We start from the raw sequence: 20,562 nt of genomic DNA on the forward strand, positions 1-20,562 counted from the left end.
GAGTACAAGAGCAGCAATGTGGTTGTTGTTGAATTAACGATAAAGACACTCCCCGAATGTTTTGGAGAGTACGGCTGACTTCGTAAATGTATATAGCAAAACATAAGCTGCTATTTATTGCGCAATCTATGCAAAACAAAAATGTTTTGTATCACTGCTTTCCATCAGAAATGCATGAATAAAATTTATCATGCACAAAAATGACAACCGATGCGCATGAAAGGAAATGACAGATAAGCAAGTCGTTTTTCACTATTTAACGTAGTTTCTTAACTCTTTCAGTCCCTCCAGGCTATCACTATATGAACTACGTCTTAAAAATGGTATGCCAATAATGCTTTTACGAAACCTTAGGCCTCTCAATTTATGTTATGGTATTCGACTAAAAATCACACAATTGAGGCTAATAGTATCATACAAGCGATCATTTTAACGGGCTCTGCAGTAGGCGAAACAAAAATTATCAAGCAATTATCAAGCAGATGTCCATACCACCCACCAATCTACCTTATACTTATGTAACTATGTGGCGTAGACCTTCTCAGTGAGGTGTTTTCTCACGGTCAACTATAGGTCGCTCTGTCACGAACTGGGACACCATAGAACCAATCTTTTCTCATTCCTGGAATTGCCAATTATACAAAGAATGATGTATTCACAGAAGTTTTTAATTAATATCGCAGATTTGTAAGCATTATTATGCGTTAAAAATTTTGTATAAAATACTAACTGTGTACTAACAGTTGAGACAAATTTAACCACAACCAGACCCTTCGAGAGGGGGGGATGGGGGGATTCCCCCAGGACCCGGGGTTTCCAGGGGGGGCCCGCGATTTAGATGTACTAAGACATTTTTTTTAATTCAGGAGAGTCTTTAGTTGTTCCATGTGCAAATTTAAAGCTGAATTTCAAAAGCAACGAATATTGATAATGATTTTTTGCCTGGGCCTTCGAACAGTGAGGAGACAATAAAACATCAAACAAAAATGTATGTTTACATGAATCCGAAATCGTAAAATTTTCGTGGTGACACTGATGAAGGTTTATCTTCAAAAAGTCTTCCAACAATACCACCAACTCTGTATCAAAGCTAGATTATTTAAACGGCTTCGATATCGGTACCGTGAATAATGAGTTTTTGTGATCTGAAGAAGTCAACGAAATAATTTGTCGAGGTCATCAAAAGTGTACTGTTATTTTTCCACGTGATTGTCAATACGAGACATTTCCTACCTCGTTGTTAGACAGAATCTTGCCAAATGGAGAGAAAGTGGAGCGTGACTGGTTCGTGTGGAGTGCCAGAAGTAATGCTTTTTATTGTCTACCATGTCGTCTTTTAAGCACCAATACTTTAAATCGACCTAAAATTTGTTGTCCTAGCGGATATTCGAAATTGCAGGTAAACTGCAATCACACGAAAATACTCAAGATCACATTAAATGTTATATTCAATGGCGATCTTTACAAAATCTAATTTAAACGGAGGCTACAATTGATACACTTATCAATGAACAGCTAATCACTGAGACTCAAAAGTGGAAAGAAATTTTATATATAATTTTGGGCACTATTTTATTTTTGGGTGAAAGAGGCCTAGCTTTCAAAGGCGAAAGTATATATCTTGGTGAACGAAACAATGGACATTTTTTGGGCTTTTAAGATCTCATAAGCCATTAGGATCCGATACTTAGAGATCATTTGGAGAAATTTAGGATTTCACAACAGCAGCACAAACGTTTACAAGTTCACTATCTTTCCCCAGACATTCAGAACGAGTTTATAGAAATTTATGCAAACACGTTCCCTCCCTCAAATATATTAGATCAAGGCAAGAAAGCCAAGTATTTTGCTATTATCGTTGATGCTATCCCTGACGCTACTCACGTTGACTACGTTCATTTCGCGCTAATTTCATTTCAATTCGAAAGCAACAAATTTTACAATTCAAGAACGGTTTTTGGCTTTCGTGAATTGTAACCAAAAAACTGGTCAGAAAATCGTTGATCTAATTTGCCATACTCTAGGTAAACATGAAATCCCATTAAAAGATTGTCGCGCACAAGGGTACGATAACGGCGCCAATATGAAAGAAGATTACAGCGGGGCACTACGTCACATTCTCGACAAAAACTCGAATGCTGATTACTCGCCTTGTGCAACCCACAGTCTGAATTTATGTGGTCTTGATGCTGCAGAATGTTGTACGGCTCCAATTACTTTCTTCGAAGGTGTACAAAAATGTTTTACTACTTTCAGCAGCACTCCACAACGATGGGACATCCCCAAAAAAATGTACCGAGCTCTCTTCATAGTCTTTCAGCCAAAAGCCAAATTTGACTGCGCAAGCATACGGCGATGTTACCGGCATTCTCAAGTACATCAACAAGTTCCAATGTATCTTGCTGTCCTCATTTTGGTTGAAAATACTGACTACCATTAATGAAAGAAAAGTGGTCCTCCAAGCCAGAGACGCCACCATAGATGTTGAGGTCCGACAATTAGATGCCTTATTAGCTGATTTGAAGTTGATCAGGAACCAATGGGAAACAATTTTAAACGAATGGAAATTGAATATCTCGTCAAAGTATCGAACATTCGAAAGAGAAAACCCAAAAGACGTTCTGAAAATAATTTAAATGAGATGATTATGGATGATTCAGAGTCTGATTTTAAAAACAATACATTCCTGGTGGTCGTTGATTCGGTAATCATTGGCATTACTGAACGGTTTGAAGCTATGAGAAATTTGAATGAGACGTTTTACTTTTTGTGGCGATTTGAAGACGTGGATGAAACTACGCGGGCGAGCGCAGCAAAATTTGTCGAAAAATACAAGTCGGACATTTATCAAAGGTTAGAATGCGAAATAATTCACTTGAAACCCATTTACGAAGCAAATTTTGATAAACGTCTGTCACCATTGGAATTGTTAAATGCCATCTACATATTGTAACGAATTTAGTGCAAATTCCTCTTATTTGCAACCTTCTGCTAACGTTCCAATCACTAAACTGATGAATAAATAACTCCACTATTCAGTAATGCAAAATGGCCTTTATTAAATTACTTCACAATAACACTTCTATTGCTCGCCAGATAGCGTCTTCAATCAAACTGATTGTCGTGCCTCTACTGTTGCTGCCTTTTATACTGTCTGGTTTCCGCGTTGCATACTTCTAGGCTTTTCTTTTCCAGAATTTACTAGTTTAGTTATCAGGTACAAAATCACCAGACACAATTACGTTTATAGCTTCTCATATGCGCGTGATACGTGAGGAATACTTGCACAAATTATTGCCTTCCTCTGTGAGCATCTCAGATAAGATATATGCATATGTTTGTGCGTCTCTTCTCCGTTGCTCGTATGGACATATTGGTAGACACAATGATTGATTTAATGATGTACATACAAGTCACTGCTTAACATCGGCTTAGAGATGGCAGCACCCCTTAGCGCTGCTAATATTCGTCACAATATGTTCAAAATTTGTATACGATTTTCCCCAACATTGGTGTTGCTTTACGTATCTTTTGCACTATACCTGTCACGTAGCTAGTGCAGAACGTTCCTTCAGCGTCCTTTCAAGAACCAAAAGCTTTCATAGATCGTGTTCATCTCGAGAGCGAGTTTCAGGACTTGCAACGTTTTGTGTTGAATCCGTTTTGGCAAGGCAGTTAAATTTTGATATTATTATAAAAAATTTTGCAGCGAAAAAAGCAAGAAAAGCCACTCTTTGATATCCTTTCTATATCGAAGAATTAAAATTTATAATCATTAAATTTATCAGAAATGTATTAAAATGTTACCAAATAACTAGAAAAGATTATTTGAAACAATATGTGGCTGTTAAAAGAGAATTTTATTTCTACGTTACAATAAAATAGTATAAATAGTAAATATTCTGTGTTAATTTTTTTTTCCAGCTCTTAGTCCAAAAATCATTTAGTTGATGTGGCAAAATTTTTTTTTGATGTAATTAATTCAAATTAATCAAATGTATTAGTGGATTTTTTATAGGGGACCCGTAAATTGTTTAGTCCCGGGCCCGGATTCTCTCTACGGCCCTGACCACAACACAACGGCGCTTAAAGCGAAATTTCATTCGAGGACTGTAGTTTGGGGGAATACATCTCTCAACCCTAACCTTAATATGTTCCAGAGAAACACCGGTCTTTGCACACCTGAGATAGTCGCTAAAAGAACGAAGAGTTCGATTGTGACCCACAGGCGAATGAAATATCCTTACAATCTCAGCGTCAGGAAACCATCTCTGATGCAACTCTTTTGATAATTCTGATTTTGACCTCTCGATTCCGCACTGGGTGATGTTTACAAGTTTCATTCCGTGGTGTTTGTTGTATTGCAAAACGGTACGGTTGTGTTTATTTCTGCTCCTTGAATTTTACATTTTAAAATGGTAAAACTATATTCAAATACTTTTTAAGAATAAATAATGTGTGAGATAGAGACTCAAAAAGCGGAAGCAGAAGTTGGTTTCAAGAATATTATACCAAATAAAGTTTGATTTTTTAAATTTAATATATTTGTGAGAAAGTGACTCTAAATAAAGAAAGCAAAACGCATACACTTACAAAGTTTGATACATATATATGCATATATTCATTCTATATAAAAAATGGAGAGTAAATGCGACAAGTGCAAAAGTACAATACGTGGAGAAGTGTCAAAAATTCGTTGCGAAGGGGTGTGTGGGAAATATTATCATTTAGCACCAAAATGCTCTGGCATAGACCAATACAGTGTTAATAAACTAGACGAATGTGAAATGCTTAGATTTATGTGTAATGATTGTGTGCAGTATGTGCATAACGTAGATGACATTCTAAAAGATATACATATGGTAGTGAGCAAAAATGGCAAACAACTATCTGAGTACAGTAATGAATTTGATAATGTTCTCAAGAAACATGAAAGAGAAATAAAGCAAGTTTTAAAAGCAGTGGAAGTGGCATTTAGCGACAGAATTAAGGCAATGCAAAAAGCGCAAGAATCATGCGAAAAGAGAGCGGCGAATCCCGTTTCACTAACAGACGAGGCTCTGGCGACCTCAAGCTCCTCATGGAACTTGGGGGTGGGGAGGGAGGGATGGCCTGAAGGTTCAATGTGGCCATATAAATCGTTCCCGAGATGGTCGGGCCAGCACCTTAATGGTGCTGTGTTACCGGAGCGTATCGTATCTGTATCCGACAAAGGACCATCACATCGATAACACTCCCCAAAGCTTTCGGGGAGTAACCTAATCGCTACAACAACAACAGTGTTGTAGAAGTGAACAAAATACGGGAAATTGCTGAAGGCTTCAAGCGAAGCAGCGAGCAGGTCTGTGATGAGTTGAAAACAAACAAGGATGACAATAAGAAAATGATTGAAGAAATAAGTAAAGAGAATAAAAAAATGTGCAATGAAATAAATAAAAATGTTAATAGTGTTGAAGCCAAAGTGTCATACGCAGCGATAAAAAAAAATGATGGACAAAAAAAAGAAGTGTTACCAGACATTAGAAAGAATCATCCCCTAATTGTCAAGCCGAATAAAAAGCAAAATATAGAAATAACCAAAACTGACCTAAACTCGAAAGTTGATCCTAAAGGGCTGCAAATAACTAATATAGTAGCAAGGCAAAGCGGAGTTGTTATTGTTGAAAGCGAAAATGACCATGAGCGTGACAAAATAAAAAATGACATTGAGAACAATCTGGGAAATAACTATGAGGTTAAGATTCCCAAAAAAGTGAAACCAGCAGTCATGGTGACTGGTATAAATTTTAAATATAGCGACGAGGAACTGGTGCAAAGAATTAAACGACAAAACATTTGTTTAAGTGAAACGGACATCAAAATTGTTAAGCAATATGAAGTGAAAAAGAACGCGAAAAACTATTATAATGCTGTGATAGAAATGAATGTTGAAGCGTTCGCAAATGTACTAGCTGGAGAGAGGCTTAATGTAGGTTGGGAACGTTGCCGAGTATATTATGCAGTGCAGGTATTGTGTTGTTTTAAATGCAAAGGCTTCAATCACAAAGCGGCTGACTGCAAGGAAAAGGAAGTATGCACAAAATGCTTGGGTGAGCATAAACATACACAATGCATAAAGGATGCAGTAAACAAGTGCATTAACTGCATACGAGCAAACAAGGAGCTGAATCTAGGACTTGACGAAAACCATGATACTCTGGATAGAACTTGTCCCGTATACCAACAAAAGCTAGATGCAAGGAAAAGGAAAGTTGTTTAATAGAAACCAAAGAAAATCCTTACTGCAGCGCAAAAGTAAAAATATTATTTAAATCGAGATAGCAATATATACAACTTGGAATGCATTTATCTTAATATTAGTAGTATCATAGCAAATAAAATCGAGCTGGAACGTCTTATTGAAATAAGAAGACCAAGTATTGTGTTATGTACGGAAACGTGTACAACAGAACATATCTTGGATTCTGAACTTAGTATTCCGACATACAAATGCATTCGTTGCGACTCTCAAAGTAGGCATACTGGCGGTGTTGTCATGTATGTGAATGAAAATATACAATTAAGCATAGTTTGTAATAAAGCTATCAACATGAATGTGTGGTGCATTATTGTAAAAATAAACAAATGCGCGTTAAAATGGAAAATCGGTGTACTATATCACTCACCAAGTAGCAGTGACTCCACCTTTATTACTTATCTAAATGAAATCATCACTGAACATCTCAAGGAGGCGGATAATAATTTAATAATTGGTGATTTTAATATCAATGTAAATGTATCGTCAACATACTCAAACCAGCTAACAAGTTTATTTGCACAAATGGCAATGATACAAAGGATAAACTTCGACACAAGGATAACAGAGTACTCGTCTACAAGAATTGATTTGCTATTCAGTAACAATGATAAAGTTAAAGCAGTAGATATAGGTGAACATCGCGTTTCTGACCATGAGACAATCCACTTCGAAGTGCCAACAACAAAACTTTGTAAAATGAGAAGGTATGCTACTGTTACATGTTGGGAGTACTATAGTGCTGAAAATCTTTTAACTTTGCTACGAACATGCGATTTCAGCTTTATGTCAATTTCCGGAGTAGAAACTAAAACTAAAGCCCTAAACGAAGTTTTAACTGTGGCTATGCAAGCACTGACTTATATAAAGAGGACCCAAATACAGATAAGAAATAAGTGGTACGACCGAGAATTAACAAACCTGCATAAAAGAAAAATAGAATCTTATAAAACTGCTCGAAATACTGGATTTTGGGACGAATATAACGTCATTAAGAAAATATATAAAAGAACCATAATTTATAAAAAAAAGAAATACATGGAAGATAGAGTAAATCATAACAATGGCGATATGAAACGTATGTGGAAGTGTCTAAAAGACCTCGTCGAGCTTAATGATGTTAAAAAACATATCACTAAAATTGTAATTAACGGTGAATGCCTGGAAAATGAATATGATATAGCTAATGCCCTAAATAACTTTTTTATACAAAGTATTGTTGAAATTAATGAAAGCATCGAAGAAATTGTAAATGGGGATGAAATAAGCGCAAATCATAGTAATCCATTTGAAACATTTAAATTTACTGACATTGTAGTGGAAAATATTATTATTATCACAAAATCACTTAAAAACAAATATGGCGGCGACAAGCTTTTATCGGAGGGTGTCGTTAAAGGTGCCATGACATATACTGCTAATTTCTACAAAGACATAATTAACGAATCCTTAAACAGCGGTATTGTACCTAGTTACTGGAAAATTTCAACAATAATACCTGTTGAAAAAGTAAAAAATACAATGAAACACGTTACCTACAGATGAAAAAATTATGGAGACAGTGGTGAAGGATCAACTTGTGGCATATTTAGAGAAGCACAATGTGATTATCCCAGAACAATCGGGATTCAGGAAGAGCCAATCTTGTGAAACAGCGTTGAATATGGTAATTGCAGATTGGAAAGAAGACATGGCGGACAAAAAATTTACGGTATCTGTCTTCTTGGATTTAAAACGGGCTTTTGAAACTGTCGATAGATCTGAGCTATTGGACGTTATGTTTAAAATTGGTATAAGAGGAAAGGCGTTGGAATGGTTCCGGAGTTATTTGGGTAACAGAGAACAGATAACGATAATTGGAAAGGAGGTTTCATCAGTGGTGGATGTTAACATTGGTTTACCACAAGGCTCGGTCTTGGCGCCAATATTGTTTACATTGTATATCAATGATATCAAAAGATGCTTAAAATATTGTAAAATACGTCTATTTGCGGATGATGCATTGCTTATCATAAGTGAAAAATATGCAGAATGTGCCATGCTGAAAGTACAAGAAGACCTGGACTCGCTATACAAATGGTTATGCCTTAGAAAACTGAAATTAAATGTCGAAAAAATTAAGTTCATGATATTTTGTAAAAACACTAATATCATAAGTAACAATAGTTTAAATAATATTACGCTGAAGGTAAAAAACATGGAAATCCAAAGAGTAGACAAAATTAAGTATTTAGGAGTTTTGATTGATGATAATCTAAATTTTGAAGAGCATGTAACTTATCTGGAAAGGAAAATTGCACAGAAAATAGGCTTCATGTATAGAACATGTAAACATATCAGTCAAAGTCATAAAATATTGGTATATCGTTCAATTATTGAACCACACTTTATTTATTGTCCTACTATTCTGCTATTAAGTAATGATATATATATTAAGAAACTTCAAATACAGCAAAACAAGGCAATGCGATTTATTTTAAAATGTCCTCCAAGAACGCCAAAAATTGTAATGCTCAATAGATTAAACTGGCTTAGTATTAAACAGTCAGTTAGTTATTTCACATTTAAATTTATACACCAAGTTAGGTTAGGAATGTTACCGAATTACCTGAGTAGTAAAATACATTATAATCATGAAATCCACAATTATGGAACAAGAAATTGCAATAATATAAGACTGCCTAGAATAAGAACTGAGTTCGCCAAAAGGTCTCTTGAATATTTAGGGTATAAAATGTATAATGAGTTACCTTCTGATTTGAAAGACTGTGAAAATATTAGTAAGTTCAAAGAAAAATTGTTTTTATATTGTACGTCACTAAATGTGACATGAGTATTTATGTTTAATCTCTTATTTTAACCTAAACTAGGTCTTAAAGACCGTAATAATAAATAAATAAATAAATAAATATATTTATTAACTATTTTAAAATTGCAAGAATTATCGGCCTCAGCTACCCAGCAAAAACTGGCATAATCGGTTGTTAGCAAGAAGGAATACTGGTTTCACTCTTGACAGTTAAACCTAAGAATAAGGTAAATATAGTACTTAAAAGCCTTATATAATGTCTTATTGTAGTCTTATTTACGCTACAAATAAGCCTTATCCCTAAGGTAAACCAAAAATTATTGTTGTCGTAACTTAAAGAATACATGATAAATATAACCTAGCACTAGCACTAGTCGATAAACTTCGGAATATTTTTAAGGAAACTGGATTTTCTTTTTATTTGAAAAATTAGTTAATATTATTTTTGTACTTTCGAAGAACTTATAAAATATCTTTTTATTTATTTGTAAGAAATACAATTATAAATAGTTATACTCATTTAATAAAGGTGTTAGTGACTAAGACTATCGGCCTTATAAAAGATGCAAATTCTATAATTCTCACTGTCTGAGCAGCTCGATTTAAGTTTTGGTATACTGCCTTCTTATCTTTCCTACACGTTGGTGGGAGCTACGTGTTATATTCCGACTCCAAACGATATTTGGAAAATGACATTTGTCAAATGAATTTTGCAAAAAAATATTTTCATTACTGATATACGCTTTCTGGCCTGGCCGAGCTCAAAAAATATTTTTAATGTTACATGTTCGGTACTTAAATATAGGAACTAAAAATGAACTTTGGATGATAGATTACACAGGCCGACAAGAAATTTGACCATAAACCAGACCATACTTTCCTAAAGGTTTTCGATGCGCTGAATTCAAATCTGGACGCAGAATTGCTCTATCACGTCAGAATTTTGAGATATCCTAACCTAAATGTGCAAAAAACACCGTTTTTGCCTATTTTTGAGGTTATATATAAACGACAGATTTTTGTTTTTTTTTAAAAAGCACACATAGCGTCTTAAAGAAGACGCCTTTCTCTTACGAATGGCGTTGAGTTTGCTCAAATATCTTTTTTTTCGCTAAGATAGAGCAATTTAAAGTTTATAAATTTGCTAATTTTCCTATAGCTGAAAAACCACTGAATTAACGAGGGTATGATGCAGTATAACACATACCTCTTACGATAAGTCTTACGATAATTGCTCTATCTTAGCGAAAAGAAAGATATTTGTGCTTTTAAAAAAAAAAAATCTGTCGTTTATATATAACCTCAAAAATAGGCAAAAACGGTGTTTTTTGCACATTTAGGTTAGGATATCTCAAAATCCTGACGTGATAGAGCAATTCTGCGTCCAGATTTGAATTCAGCGCATCGAAAACCTTTAGGAAAGTATGGTCTGGTTTATGGTCAAAAAATCGGTCTCATTTTGTCGGCCTGTGTTATCAATATATACTTAAATAATGCTTTGTAATACATAGCTGATTATAAAGATAAATAAAGGAATTTGAAATCAGATGGTGTCTTATTGTAAGTCTTATGCAAGCCTGATTTTATCTGATAATTAGGTTGAAATATGGCATATTATTCTTTATTCTACCCGGTTCATAAACCTTATAGTTAGGTTATTGTACTCCATGCATTATGTTATTATAACGCTTTATGTAAGACTGACTTTTAGTGGGTTCTACGCCTAATATAAAATGTCCTAATACAAAAGCAGTGTCTTATAATAAGGCCTAAGGTAAGTCTTATTTTATTTGGTGCATTAACCTTATAATAAAAAAAAAAAAAAAAAATAAAAAAATAAATGTAAGGCGCGATAACCTCCGAAGAGATCTAAGGCCGAGCTTCTCTTCCAATTTGCGTCGTGCTCCTCTTGATTTTTCCCTACAAATTGGCCGGACGAGACCTACATGTTTTATGCCGACTCCGAACGGCATCTGCAAGGCAGATGAGTTTTCACTGAGAGCTTTTCATGGCAGAAATACAATCGGAGCGCTTGCCAGACACTGCCGAGGGGCGACCCCGCTTAGAAAAATTTTCTTCTAATTGAAAAATCTTATTTCTAAAATTTTGATGTTGCTTTGCCCGGGAGTTGAACCCAGGGCATACGGTGTGATAGGCGGAGCACGCTACCATCACACCACGGTGGTCGCCTTATAATAAGGTTATTATATTCTTTCTAATGCCTTATAATTCCTTATATACGCCTTATTTTATATAGGCTATAAGCCTTATACATAACGTCAAGATTCGGATAAACTATGCCTGATGGCATAAGTACAGAAAAATAAGGGGTATTATAAGGAATACACCATACAACTTATATTCCTTATAGAATAAAGGCCTGATGCCATTAGCCTTTCAGCCATATCAAATAAGGAAATAAGCCTTAAATAAGGTCAAATTCTTTGCTGGGTACATTTATGTACATATGTATACACATATGTATTACGTAGAAACTTGTTTATTGCGAAATTAAATATGCATATATGTATTTTTAGGAATATTTATTATTAAATATAAGTAGTGATGCATACGTTTATATATATGTATGTAGGTGTATCTCCGTTTGTGCATACACTTATTAAGCTTATTTCGAAGAGGCTTATGTATGACTTGAATACATAATTTGTGACAAGCGCTTTTATTCCACCGGGGTCAAATATTCTTGGTACCGGTTAGAGAAACTAGAAAAATATAGTGACCACCAAAATAGGTTTTATCGCCTTATTACCACTCAGAATTTCACATTTTCGATCCATTCTTTGTCTACTTTTCGTTTTCGATTTTCGGTAAAACGTGACAATTATTATTTTCGGTAACACACATTTTCAGTTACAATAATAGTAGGCAAGTATTTAAGTTTATGTATGTATGTACTTTTTAGATGCGTTTTGAAGTTTTGTAATTGCATTACTTTCCGATCTGCAATACTTACCTTAATATATAAACTCATGTTGAAAGCTCCGGTATCACCATACATGCCGTATGCATATCATATAAACCTATTTTAGATAGGGGGGCCCAGATTATGGTCGATATATCTGAAACCCTGCTCTCGAGCTGCGGAGCTGGGTACTATGACATGGATTGCTTTCCTCCACAACAAAGGAATCAATTACATTTCAAAAATGTTTTTATTACGGCACGAGTAATATCAAAGGTTAGGTTGAACTGGCCGGTCGATGACGACCTCACATAGACTGAAAGAGTCCGTAGTGTTACAAGAAGTTTGTTTAACGGCCAAACTAAAAAACCCTATCAAAAACCAGGACCTATGTTATAAAGTAACTCCGTCCTCTTGGCTAGATACTTTCTAGGAACTATGCCACTTGCTTCTTCTAGATCTGACAGCTGTATCATTCCTCATAGCTGGAGTCTTAGCTCCTCAAGCGCAGGGAACGAGCACAAAATCTGCTAGATTCCTCCTCCAACCTTCACTTCCTACATCTGCTATCACTGACCAAGCCTAACTTAAAGGCATGTGACGCCATAAGGCAGTGTTTAGCGAGAATACCCGTCATAAGTCTGAAGTCCTCTTTTTTTATTGATAGGAGTAACTATGTTAGTCTACACATGATCTTTGACACTTTGCAGCCCGGGCTTTAGTGCACGCCTTTGCGCTTTGTCGATCATGTGCACTTCTCGCCTTCTCTTAATCTCACTCAATCTAATTGGGACGTCTACGGAGTAAGCTTCGAGGAATGCGCTCTTTTTAGCTAGTTCATACGCTGTTTCATTCCCATATGCCCTGGGGCGCAATATAAATGCACGCTTCTCCCTTTCCCGATTGGAGTTGCTTACATTTTAACACACTTAGATGTTATGCGAAATTATTGGCTTAATTGCTGCTTGGCTGTCAAAATGAAAGTTTACAGGGCTGCAACTTAATCTATTTTTGTCCAGTGTTTCTACTGCTTTTGTTACGGCTACTACTTCCGCCTGAAAAACGCAACAGTGATCTGGCAGCTTGTAAGATCTGTTTATTTCCGGATCAGCACAGTATACCGCAGACCCTACTGCTTCCACTACTTTGGCACCAATGGTTTATACGTGTATCGACTGCTACAACAACAACAACAACGTGTATCGCCTCGTTCGCCATTTGGACACCTTTGTGCGAAACATCCACCTTTATTGTGGCTCAAGGAGCCCTTCGAAGCGCAGATACGGAATCAGGTAGCATGTTTGTCCTGTAATTGATGACGCTATAATACACCCATCGAATATTATTTTAAGCACTCTACGACCGCTCTTCTTAAAATTTGTGACAAGGCCGGGAGTATACCATCTGGGCCCGGTGATTAAAACTTAGAGAACGTCGTCACCGCCCATTCGATGTTGGTATCGGTCACCAAGCCTGGCACTACCCTCTCCGTGATCGAAGTGTGAGTGCTATGTGCTGGCTATTCTGAATGAACTCCCGATGGGAAGTGTGTATCGAAAAGCACCTGACGGGACTCCTCACTACTACGTGACCATTCCCCGTTCTCTTTCTTTATTAGTCCCTGGACCATGTTTCCCCTTGCTAGAACATTCCTCAATCGAGCTGTTTCGCTGGAGCACTCGATGTACAGACATTTTTCCATGAGACCCTCTTCGCCCTGGAAACTTCATGCTTGTAGATCCTCAACAGGTACCTATACTCGTCCCGGCACGCTTCGCTTTCCGCGGCCTTTGCCAACTTAAACATTTCTTTTACCTGTTTTCTAAAAAGGCTCAGCGCATTGCTTCACCATGGCGGCTTTGCTTTTCCTCTGATTCTTCTTAGAGGGCAAGCTCTGTTATACACAGACATAAGCGTAGTTGGGAAATCATTCATTCAATCCTCTACATCAGGGATGCACCTTAACGTTAAGCTAAACGTTTATCAAAAAATTTCCACCGTTTCCGTTGAAACACTTCGAAATATTATCGATAAAGAAATTATCAAGATAAATTGTATCTCGTTTTTAACCGAAACGAAAAGCTTTCGTTAACGTTAAAAACGTTAACAAAAACGTGATACTTTATGTTTGAATTGTGCTGGCAATGCTATAGCCATGGTGAAGCCGTAAGGTGGCAACAACGAGCGCACATACACACACAAACTCTATGTAATTTGTTTGTGTAATTCGTTGGTGGTAATGTCAAAAATACTCTGAGAAATGTTTGTACTGTCAAAATTCATTAGAAAAGTTGCAATCAGCTTGGCTAATGCTTTCACCTTTAATGACTCCGCCATCAATCAGCTTTGCCAGCATAGTTTGAAATTAATAATCAACATAAACGATTTGATTTCGTTTGGATATGGCAGAAAACGAAACGAAATCATTTCGTTAATTTGACGATCTTAACGTTAATAAACGAAACGAAATGACTTCGTTTCGTTTATTAACGTTGATTATCGTAACGAAATGATATCGTTTCGTTGGTTAAGCATGCCTGCTCTACATTGTCAACCTCTTTGGGTTGTCCCATTTTTTATAAGCTTTTATTTAGTTTCACTTGGCTGTTGTCAGTAATAAAATCTTGCAAGTTAAATTTGATACACTTCCCGGTGTCCGATTGAGCTGAAATTTTGCACGCATGTATAACTCCGATGACAATGCAAGAGTTATCGGTAAAGATTTGAGCTCACACGCAATAAAAGCCTAAGTCCCAGACAAACCCGGCCTAGCTACAACGGTACCTATCCGTGGAGTCTGAGATTGTTGCTTGTAACCATAGAACTACGGACACGAACCGCTGTAGCAATTCCATGCCATTAGATAGATAGATAGATGTTGTGAGGTTAAGCACTGCGATCTATTGGTCTATTGTGCCCTCATTCTCTTTACAACACTTCTTCCAAGCCGAGTTCTCTGAGAAAATCCAGAATGGTTATCGGCTTCAGAGAGTGTATGCGACTATTTTCTAATTTGGATGATCCTAGGATCCTAAGTCTTCGTCTCGCGACTGCCTCACATTCCTTCAGGATGTGTTCTGCAGACTCATCTTCGTCATCACAGAATCGACAGAGGCTACTAGCTGATATGACCAATTTATGCGTATGGCTCTTTAGCCTACTGTCTAAGCTTTGGGCAATTGAGGGCGAGCAGTTTAATAAGAGTTATAAATGAGTAATTTTATGTGCTTGTAAGCGTATGAGTCGTGGCACAGTGGCTGACGTACCCGACCAAAAGCCCGGGGTTGCGGGTTCAACTCCCACCAAGCATTCCTTTTTTTTAAATTTATAAATTATTATTATTAATGGACTGTATTGAGTTTATGGGGTTTTTGATTTAATGTATTCCATTTATTGAGTTGGGTAGTTTTAGTGTTATTGGTGTATTTAAGTCATGGGAGGATGCATAGCATCAGTACACCTTTATTTATTTATTTGTGTTTATTTTAAGGGATTCAGTTTATTAAGTTGGGTGGTTTTAGTGTTATTGGTGTGTTTAAGTCATGGGAGGATGCATAGCATCAGTACACCTTTTATTTATTTAATGTGGGGGCGAGCACTGGGGGGCTCTGAGGCTTCGCTCTACTGAGCCACCTCATCCTCTATTTGAAGAACCCTTTAAAATGTGATATGGAGGCGAGCACGGGACGGCTCTGAGGTATTGGCACCCCATTTTCTACAAGAAAAACCTCTATTTATTTAATTTGGGGCGAGCGTTGGGCACTCTGAGGTTTCGCTCTAATGAGCCACCTCATCTTCTATTTGAAGAACCCCTTCAAAGTGTGATATGGAGGCGAGCACTGGGCTCTGATGTATTAGCACACCATCCGAAGAACCTCGATTTTAATTAAAAAACTCAAACTATGTCTTTAGAATATTTCACTAACCAGTTGAGAATTACAAGCACACTCAATGGCTACTGAAACAAACGAACGAAAAATGTTCATAGTTTAAGTCGCTTAAACAGCCTACAGTGACCTGTGAGTATACCTGTCAAAATCCTAAGGCTACTTTTTGGGAGGTTAATCATAGCCTTATATCGCTTCGAGTTGTACCCTAGTATTAGTTCCTTTGCGTGCCGAAGTCCTGGACTTTCGCGCCAGTGTTGTTCTCTGAGGCACGCCTCCTTTTGTCTAAAGTCCTCCCGTGCCATCGGTGTACCACATTATAGTGTGTTTCTGGTGAAGCGCTTCAATCCTGGAGGTGTCCCACGTACATTTGTTCCCCAGCTCTATTTTGAAGCGCTTCTCAAACTTAATTATCTTCCTCGTATCATCTCTGGGAAGTTGAATAAGTGGAATCTGCTCCTGCAGCTTCGCCATGCTCCGTGACTGTATCACTTTGCCTCTTCCACAACCCTCTTTAGCTATGTTTACTAAAGTAATCCTGGCTGCCTGCTCAATTATTATATGTAGAGGCGTTAACTCAAGCAGCACCTCTATTGCTGCCGTCGGGCATGTTCGCATGGCTCCCGTAATGCAGACACATGCTAAGCGTTGAAGCTTCGTGACTGATTTTTGTACGGTCACCATGGTTGTTCTTTATGCCCACGCAACTGCTGCGTACACTATGATAGGTCTGACTATCATAGTGTACATCCATCTTACGATCTTTGGGCTGCATCTCCAGGATCTTCCTGCAATACGTCTACACACCATTATTGCTCTTGTGACCTTTGATATGGTGTTGTCGACCTGTTTCTTCCATAATAGAGTCAAACGTGACTCTCAAGTATTTCACATCAGTCGTGTACTCCATCTGTACTGCATCCATTGTGATTTGCCTCAGTTTTCTTTTCCTGGTGAAGGGCACAATGGATGTATTGTTAGGGTTGATGCTTAGCCCTACCTCAGTACAACATTCTTCCGTTAACCTCAATGCCCTTTGCATTATGTCGCAAAGGGTGCTCTCAAATTTGCCCCTTACAATGATAAAAATATCATCCGCGTACCCCTGACATCGGATTCCGTTGTCTGAGAGCCTCTGTAGAAGTTCAACTACTACCAGGCTCCACAGCAGGGGTGACAGAACGCCCCCTTGTGGACATCCTTTCGTTGTTTTAATCTCTACTGTGCCGTCCCCACTTGAGGTTTCGGCAATCCTCGTACGCAATAAGGCGTTTATCCACATACGGATTGGACGTTGTATATCTCTTCTCTCGAGTGCCCGATTCACACTTTCGTATGTCGTGTTGTCGAAAGCCCCCTTTATGTCCAAAAATGCGCATATATGTAGTTATCTCCCCGCACTCGAACGCACTTTGGATTTCTGTGAACAGCTGATATAGTGCAGTTTCTGTCGACCTGCATGTTCTGTATGCATGCTGATCTTTCTGTAGTGGCACTCTCTCGAGAGCCTTTGATCTAATATCGTGGTCTACAATCTTCTCCATTGCTTTGAGAGCAAAGGATGTCAGGCTTATAGGCCTAAAGGACTTAGGACTGGAGTAGTCCTTTTTAGCCACCTTAGGTATAAAGACCACTTTTGCTCTTCTCCACACCGTCGGGATGTATGTCAGTGCGAGGCTATCCCTCATAATCCTGACCAGATGTGGGATCAATTCCTCGCCCTGCTGCAAAAAGGCTGGATATTACTATCCACTCCCGGAGATTTGTAGCTCTGGAAAGACTTTACTGCCCACTTAACTGTGCCATCGTTGAAGAGTTCCTTGGCGAGGTTCCAATCTGTGGGTGTCGGTCTCACTCCTCGAGCCTGCTCCGTTGAGGTATCCGAGGATGCATCCGGGAAATGCGCTACATGCAGGGCACGTGCTCTTTCTTCCTCAGTCCTTAAGTAGGTTCCATCAGGGAGCTTAATCGATAGTCGTGTCTCCCTTTGGTCCTTGGCTAGGGCTTTGTGAAGCCTTGCCGCCTCTCGAACTTCCGAAATACCCTCGCAAAATTTTCTGAAGCTCTCTCTTTTAGCTTTTCTAATCTCTTTGTTATATGTTGTTAGATTCGCTGTGTATTGCTCCCAGTTTCCGGTGCGCCTCGCTTGGTTGAAGAGTTTGCGCACGGTTTTCCTCATTTCCGAGAGTTTCCTCGACCACCAGGGAGTTTTATTTCCTGGGCCGTTGGATTCTCGACAGCTAGAGTTAAACGCTTCAATAATGACATGGTTGAAGTTATTAACTCTGGTCTCTAATTCCATATAACTTGTTCCTCTGTTCCTACTATCTATAATAGAAAGATTTCCCTGTACTATATTCCTGAACATGTCCCAGTTTGTGTTCCTGGGGTTTCGCCTTGGTGGTCCTTCTATGGGTATAGCCCCGATGACGAACTGGATAATAAGATGGTCCGACATTGAGGGTTCAGAGGAAACCCCCCATACAGAGACCAGCACATCAGCCAGATCGTTACCCAGCGTTATGTCCAGGACTTCTTCTCTAGACCTAGTGATGAAGGTTGGTGAATTCCCAACGTTGTATATGCTTAGGTCATTACTAATAATAAATTCAAGAACGGACTCACCCCTCGAATTGGTGTCTGTGCTGTTCCATACCTCGTGGTGCGCATTCGCGTCGCATCCCATGATCAACGGTAATTTTGCCCATCTGCAATATTCCGTCAGTTTCTTCACACCCTCTGCTACGAGGTCTTGACTCATAAACTCTGTAATGCAGAAATAGTAAATGTAGTTGTTAAGCACTACACACGATCTTGGTCTTTCCTGAGAAAGATCCCAAATTACCTTATCATTTCTCTCTTTTAGGCCTCTTACCTGACCCTTATACACCCATGGTTCTTGGATGAGTGCTATGCCCAGATCTTCCGAGGCGAACCTGCGTGCTATTACTGCCGAAGCAGGTTTAGCATGGTACAGGTTGATCTGGGCAACCTTTGTGTATGGGCCGGTCAGTGCTGAAGCCTTAACGGTTCGTCCTCACCGGACAGCCTCAGGGTTTCTTCTCTGTCCTCCAGTCCTAGGTCTTCTAAGTTTAGACCTTCCAGTAGCTCCTCTGTTGATGGAGCTTGCGTAGGCTCTTGACCGGTGATTAACCCGGATTTTGAACCTGTGGTTGACGAGACACTGGCTGGGCACTGGTTGGATGTTGCTGCCACCTCGATTTGCTCTCCAGTGCTCTGGACTTGTCCTGGAAAGTGGGTTTGTTTCACACTGGCTGGGGCTTTTTGCTTCCAAGGTCTGACCGGGACGAAGCTGAACCGGTATTTCACCTTGAGGCTAGCTTCCTTTATTTTTGTGAACGATGCCTCGTCAATTGCCATGTTTACCCGCAAGCCCCCCTCCTCAGCACTGCTGCATTATACGCCACATCCCAACATTTAAGAAGGTGTTCTGTGCCTTCAGCAGTTTAAGTGAGAATTCTTTATCACTACTTCTGGGGAGATACATGGTGACGGTATGCATCGGCGGTATATCATCCCCTTTCCTTGTAATAAAAGCAGGGCCCTCCCATGTATGTAGAGTTGGTGTGACTCTAGTCAACCATTCGGATGTCTCCTATTCTTGTAGTCTACAAGGAGTAATCCTGGCCTAAAATATACGCCGCAGAAAGCCAGAAATAGCTTTCCCCGCCCCTTCGATACCTCGATCATTATAGTGTCTTGCAGCCGCGTCAGCTCTTCCTGGCTCAAGACCTCCACCGGGTATTGCTTTGGAAGCACCGCCATTCGTATGCCCTTTAAGGCATCCGAGTAGCCTTGCATTTTTGGCCTCCCTTGCGCAGTTGATGCACCAGATGCTGGCAGCGGCGCATTTGCTCTTCTCGAGGTAGACGGTGTGCGGTAGGCCCTCTGTACCCTGGTCTGTGTTGCGTCCTCCCGTCGTGCCCGACTCCGGTTGTCAGCGGGAGCGCTTTGCTTCTCATTACGGCTTCTTTGTTGATGCCCGCGGTTATGTGACCCGCGGTGGTGCGATGCCTGCTCGCCTCTTGCCGTTTCCCTCTCACCCCGCCTTGATTTCCAGGCGGATGGGTTTTTCTTGCTCGGCCTGTTGTTGTTGTTGTTGTTGTAGCGATAAGGTTGCTCCCCGAAGGCTTTGGGGAGTGTTATCGATGTGATGGTCCTTTGCCGGATACAGATCCGGTACGCTCCGGTACCACAGCACCATTAAGGTGCTGGCCCGACCATCTCGGGAACGATTTATGTGGCCACATTAAACCTTCAGGCCATCACCTCCCTCCCCAACCCCAAGTTCCATAAGGAGCTTAGGGTCGCCAGAGCCTCGTCTGTTAGTGAAACAGGATTCGCCGCGGATAGGTGAGGTTGACAATTGGGTTTGGAGAAGCTATATGTTGCGCTGGCAACCTGCACGGTTGCGCTACACAGCCCCTTGAATCTGGTATTTTAGTCGCCTCTTACGACAGGCATACCTACCGCGGGTATATTCTGACCCCCCCTAACCCGCTGGGGGATCTTTCTCGGCCTCATGTGTTGCAGTGCCTTCTCGCGTGCACTGTCCGGAGTCCTTCCCTGCTTCAGGTATCGAAGGTACCACTTCTTTCCTGCTCCGCTTAGCCCGATTCTTCTTGGG

The 20,562-nt window shown here is 39.2% G+C and overlaps 1 protein-coding gene across 7 annotated transcripts in view; it reads left to right on the forward strand.

Moving 5' to 3' along the window:
* unc-5 overlaps positions 1-20,562 on the forward strand; it is a 259,848-nt gene that overhangs the window by 13,434 nt on the left and 225,852 nt on the right. Inside the window, exon 1 of one of the 7 annotated variants that reach the window (XM_067773169.1) lies at positions 10,429-11,958. The exons of the other annotated variants lie outside the window; for them this stretch is intronic. The gene's annotated coding sequence lies outside the window, so the exon portion shown is untranslated. Of the gene's footprint in view, positions 1-10,428; positions 11,959-20,562 lie in introns of those variants that run through there. 7 annotated transcript variants of the gene reach the window in all.

The sequence above is a fragment of the Eurosta solidaginis genome, chromosome 3, assembly GCF_040869045.1.
Source record: "Eurosta solidaginis isolate ZX-2024a chromosome 3, ASM4086904v1, whole genome shotgun sequence".
Lineage (NCBI taxonomy): Eukaryota > Metazoa > Arthropoda > Insecta > Diptera > Tephritidae > Eurosta > Eurosta solidaginis.